Here is a 6,000-nt window from a genome sequence, read left to right on the forward strand (position 1 = left end):
TCAGATTATTAGTTCACTTTTAATAATGATTTTTGGTGAAGATTATGAGTTCACTTTTAAGAAAAGGCCAGGTTGTATGTATCAGGATATTTTGATGATTTGTTAATAACACTTCCATTCCCAAGAAAAGGACATTGAACAATCAAGCATTCAATCCAAAAATTTAATATATGGGTAATGCGAACAGGCACTGTTGACAGTTGTGCCAAATACCAGGCCTATAAATATCTAATTACTGAAACCTAATATTATATCCCAATAACCTCTCTTCTCTCTTCAGTAAAACATTTCAAAAAAACCCTATTGCACACAATGTCTCATTTATTTGTATTCCCCTATACTTGTGTTTTGGCGAATGTTCCAGGTTATATGGATCATGGGCAGTATGTTTGTCGCGACCTCTCTAAATTGGCTGATTGTTTAACGAGCCAAGGTTATGAGATAGAGTCTTTGGTGCATGTTATGTGTAGGCAGACCTCTCATTTTATAGGATTAGTACTAATTAAATTTTGCACAAATGAAACTAGCTGCAAACAGGCTTTTAAGTTGCAGAAGAAGTTCGAGCAATTTGGGCGTACTAGATCTGAATGGCTGGCTACCTATTCCCGAGTTCAGGGGCCCTTTCTATGGGTAGCATCTAGGCTTGATTCAAAATATTTTAACTACACTCCAGTTTGTAGAAGGGTCCCATATTCATCTAAACACGCGGGAAGATCACTCGCTGATGCAGATGAATGTTGCACCTATAGCTATATCAATATTGCTCTATGTGCATTGCCTCGAACAAATAGGGGTGCTTGATAAACTAAACAAATATCATATCTTGCTTAATTTTTCAGCTTTTTATTTAATTATCAGCTTTATTTTATTTTATTTTTGAATGTTGTTGTTTAGTTAATTCGAGAATTTTAAGTTTGCTGAATATTACTTATGTTTTAATTACAAAATAAGGTGTAAGATTCACCAAATAAGTAAAAGAGTAGAAAAGGTGATTCTAACCACTTATGATGACCAAGTTTCACAAAAAAAGCTCTAAGATTCACAAAACAAGGTCTGAGATTCACAAAACAAGGTCTGAGATTCACCAAAAAAAGAAAAGAGCTTAAAAAAGTAACATAAATACTTATTTGCTAAGATTCACTGAGTAAGGTCTGAGATTCAGTAAACAAGGTCTGAGATTCACAAAACAAGGTTTGAGATTCACCAAAACAAGGTCTGAGATTCACCAAAAAAGTAACAGAAATACTTATTTGCTAGCACATACGGAGTATTACATTTTATCGACTCAATTCATAAATCAACTCAATATCATCTTCAAGAGTCAGTCAACCAACTCTTACAGTCACACAATTAGGTCCTAAATTCACAAAATCGACTAAATTCATAAACTAAACCTTGCAAAAAAACTAAAATACAAAATCGCTCAAAATATTGGTCAAATCGCGAGCAGAAATTTTGACAAATGCAAATTGAATCAGAAAACATGAGATTTTTACAATAATTAAACAAAAAACAATATACCTGATTCAATAGCACTATTATCATCAATCATTGTGATATCTAAAATCTCCATAGCAATTAGAGCTGCAAAATCGTCAAAAACAATGTAGTAAGTAGTACGAAATCGCGAGAAAAAGGAAATCGCTCAAAATATTGGTCAAATTCGAACGTTCTATTTACGAAATCGTTTAATTTGATCAAATTCGAACCTGATATTATCAAATTATGAGTGAATTGACAGAATTGTATGAATATACTCAATTTTAATCAAAATTATGAAATTACCTGAAAATTAATCGAATTTTTTTTCTGAAATTACTTGAATCAACGTTGTTGAATGTTGTTTTGATGAAATCTACGAACAATCGATGAACAAATTGATGAGCTTTTGTGTTGAGGAATCTCCGTTGAACGACGAGCTTGCTTGCTGAAGAATTCTCAAAAATGATTTTGTTTGTTATATTTTAGAGAGATAGGGTGTATTTGGGCTTTTTATGATTTACTATTTTAGTGAGAGAAAGTATTTTGGGCTAAATGAAAAGATTTAGAATGACCCCTCAATTTTCAGCCCAATGAATAATAGGAGGTTAGTCCACAAATGAAGGATTAATGAAGGAATTTGGTGAGGCCGGCCGCCTCGCCATAATTAACGGCCTCACCGGATCCGGATCCGGACCGTATATATATATATATATAGGAATGAGATCATATGAGTATAGGTTAAATATTTGAGGATTGCGGATCATTGTAGGCCGTCAGATCCAAAAGATCAAACGTTCATTATTGTGCGCGGCTCATTAAGGGTATAATTGTCAATTCAGCGTGTCAATATATACTCTTATTCTCACGAAATTATTTCATTCTCGCTCAAATCCTTTCTCTCTCTACCTTCTATCTTCTTTTACGTTTTCTCCAACAAATCCCCAAATTTCTTACGATTTCTCTTGTCATTTCTAGGTTTCGCGTTGAATCTCACCTCGAGGTTTGTCGTTCTTCTATTTCTCATCAACAATCATACTCTTTCATTAATAATCGCGATGTCAGGTACATCTACTTTCTCTTTAATTTTTAATTTTAGCTTTATGTTCATGTAATTGTTGTTTTTCCTACATATATTTGTAATTAGTAGTCATTTTACTGTGTTTCTTATGTTTCGTTTTAGTGGATTGTTTACTGCATTTTGATTTTCCCTCATTTTTTCAAGTGATTTACTTGTTTTGATTGTGCTTTGTAATTTTCTAGGGTTTGTGTGTTCACTTCTTTTATCCACTACAGAAACTTGTCTAGTTCTTCAATATGTTGGTTGTTAATCATAGATTGAGTAAATCGTAATTCCATGATCTTTTCTTAGCTTTATGGTGTATGGACTGTAACCCTTCTTCCGTTTCCGCTATTGATTTGAACTTATTACTTGTTCTTTTGGTAGCTGGTCGGATTCCGCTGCAGATTTGATCATTCTTTCCAAAAGACTTGAGGAATTTTAATTTCTTCACTGAAATGTCTTTGAGGATTTATTTGTGCAGCGAACTCTTGAGTCATGACCATTTCTTTATTTGATTCATGTGTAGGACAAATTATTCATCGGTCTTGAACTGGAACTGGCAAATCGACTCTCATACAAGCATTGTTTCGAATAGTTGAACCTACTACAGGCCGAATCTTGATTGATAGCATCGACATCTCAAGGATTGGACTTCAAGATTTAAGGTCGAGGCTAGGCATCATTCCTCAGGATCCAATCATGTTTCAAGGCACTATTCGAAGCAATTTGGATCCTCTAGAACTCTACACAGATATTATTTCTTTTCGATTTCATTTAAAAGATCCTGATTTGATGATCCAGGTATATTCATGTCTTCACTTTCTACCATTTTTAATAGAATTAGGGGTTAGTAATTCTCTATGCTATTTAGTTGAACATGGTCTTCTTGGAATATTGGACATTTTCTGAATTTGGAGCCTGAAAATCGTAATTGTCCAAGTTGGAAATAAGTAACTTGAACTAATGCCTACTTATAGCCTAGGTACATACATCAGCTAGCTGTGTGTCTACCATTGCCTTAAGTTACATTTAAATGTTGTATCTATTTTTACTTGCTGCTACAAAGTACGCCATCAAACATTCTACTTAGCATTAGTGATGCTTTTAGCTTTTTAAGGCACTCAATTAGGCATTTAGACATGGCAAAAATCGAATTCCCTGCCCCTAGATGGAAATTAGACTCAAACTTCCGCACCAAGATGACAGAGCCACAAATCACATAACTCGTAATTGATATGATTCTAAAATTACCAGAATTGATAATTTGACGTTACGCCTACGTTTATTTTATGCATCCTTTTTTTTTATCTCAGATTGGTTATGCAGATGTTTTTTTTAAACTCATATCGGTTATGTGTATTTGTAGATTTTGATGAGTGAACTGGAAGATATGGCAAATTGTTGGAGGCATCCTTTAAAACGGGTTGAAGTTCCAGGTGGTAATTGCTCGAATTTACTCAAGTCAAAGAATGTTGATGGACAGTTGAGATTGCATTGGTGAATAGGCGTAGTACTCATTTTAAAGCAGGATATTGCAGTCTCAAGTAGTAAGGCTCCTATCAGATAGTCGGGTGACTTTTTCGATTGATCATTTGATTTGTTATAGAGATTTGCAATGCCTAGCAAGTCATATTTTATCCAGTTCTGCAATTATTTGCTTACTGGACTGAACTTGGGAAAATGTCTAATTTATGCTTTTAACTTTTCAGAGATGTGGAAGATTAGATGATCAAATATCACTCTTGAGGCACAAGCTTTACTTGATAGAGAAAGGTGTTGCCTTTAATGGGAAGAGAACGAAAACGGAACGATCTCAAGGGAAGAAGTTTCAGGTCTCAGTAGAGCAAGAGGCTACTCGCTTACCGGTATGAATTTGTAACCAAAAACCAATTCAATTCTTAAATCTATTTGGTTTCGACATGGTTTCTAAAGTATATACTTGAAATATATCTTCAGGGTAATTTGGGATGAGCACTAATGCAGCAAAGCAACTACATAGAAGCAGAAGATGCATACAGAAGGGCACTCTCAATTGCACCGGACAACAACAAAATGTGCAATTTAGGCATTTGTCTAATGAAACAAAGGAGGATCGTCGAGGCGAAGAAGACTCTCCGACGAGTGAAGCCCGCTATGGCAGACGGGCCAAGAGGAATGGACTTTCACCTCAAGGCCTATGAGAGGGCTCAACAAATGCTTGCAGATTTGGAGTCAGGGATGATGAAGAAAGAAGAGGACTCTGTTGTAGAATAGAGTAGGCTATTCAATACTTTCTTGGGATCTTCCTCTATTTGGCAACCTCAACTTTGTAGAGAAACCTATTTCTCCTCGTCTAATATCGCGAAAACAATCAAGTAACCATAAAAAAGTAGAAAAAATTGTAATTGAAAGTACATGGATGTAATGATGGTAGAACTTATTTCATTCGTTACTTACTCAATCCTCGATTATTTCTGGTGTAGGTGAATATTGTATTTCAAGATTACAAATGTAGTTATGGCTAAACAATTTCTTTAGGCTCTGATATAATTCTTGGTAAAGTGTGATATTGTTTCAAATATCATGTGATATTTTACTTTAATGGTTGCGATATTGTTTCTCATATAACAAAAGTGGATAGGGATTTAAAAATCCTTTTTACTTCAATATTGTTTTGTGCATAGTGTGATATTGTTTTACATACAGTGTGATATTGTTTCTAATTACTTGTGGTATTTTATTTACCTGTTTGTGATATTGTTTCACAGTAGCACAAAATTGGAGACTCCTTTTAAAATACTTTTAACCGTGATATTGTTTTGTATACAAAGTGATATTGTTTATAAGTACATGTGATATTGTATAACAATATCACACAAGGGTATTGTCTACAATTTAGCGTGATGTGATGATATTATTTCAGAAGAATGGTTATATTGTTTCAAATGAAGTGTGATATTGTTTACAATAACGTCTGGCATTTTAAAATACAAAAGGCAGATCTTGGTAACACTATATTATTGATTTTGTGGTTTAATGATATTGTTAACCAAAAATGGAGAAAGAATACAAAATTGTTGCCATTCGGAATTACATCTAAGCATAAAAGAATTTGTATATGTGAGTATAATGAGTAAAAAAAGACGATTTTGTTAAGTTGATGATGTAATATAGACTTTCTCGCATGCACACAAGCTCTTAATCAACATCTGCCAAGTGAAGAAATCTACAACAAAAGAAAACAAAGAACAAAAACATAATGTCAGTAGTAAATTTAACACATTAATAACAAAACTGTGATATTGTTTCTAAGGAGTTGTGGTATTTTATTTTAATGGTTCTGATATTGTTTCACAGTATTACAAAATTGGAGAGTCATTTAAAGTACTTGTGAAATAGTGATATTATTTCGTATAATGTGTGATACTGTTTCTAATAACGTGTGATATTGTTTCTCATTATCACAAATGTAAAATACA

At 33.6% G+C, this 6,000-nt stretch overlaps 1 pseudogene; it reads left to right on the forward strand.

Moving 5' to 3' along the window:
• The first annotated feature begins 4,233 nt into the window (after positions 1-4,233).
• LOC141617896 (protein POLLENLESS 3-LIKE 2-like) lies at positions 4,234-4,915 on the forward strand (annotated as a pseudogene).
• The last annotated feature ends 1,085 nt before the right edge of the window (positions 4,916-6,000 follow it).

Source organism: Silene latifolia, chromosome X (assembly GCF_048544455.1).
Source record: "Silene latifolia isolate original U9 population chromosome X, ASM4854445v1, whole genome shotgun sequence".
NCBI classification, from domain to species: Eukaryota; Viridiplantae; Streptophyta; class Magnoliopsida; order Caryophyllales; family Caryophyllaceae; genus Silene; species Silene latifolia.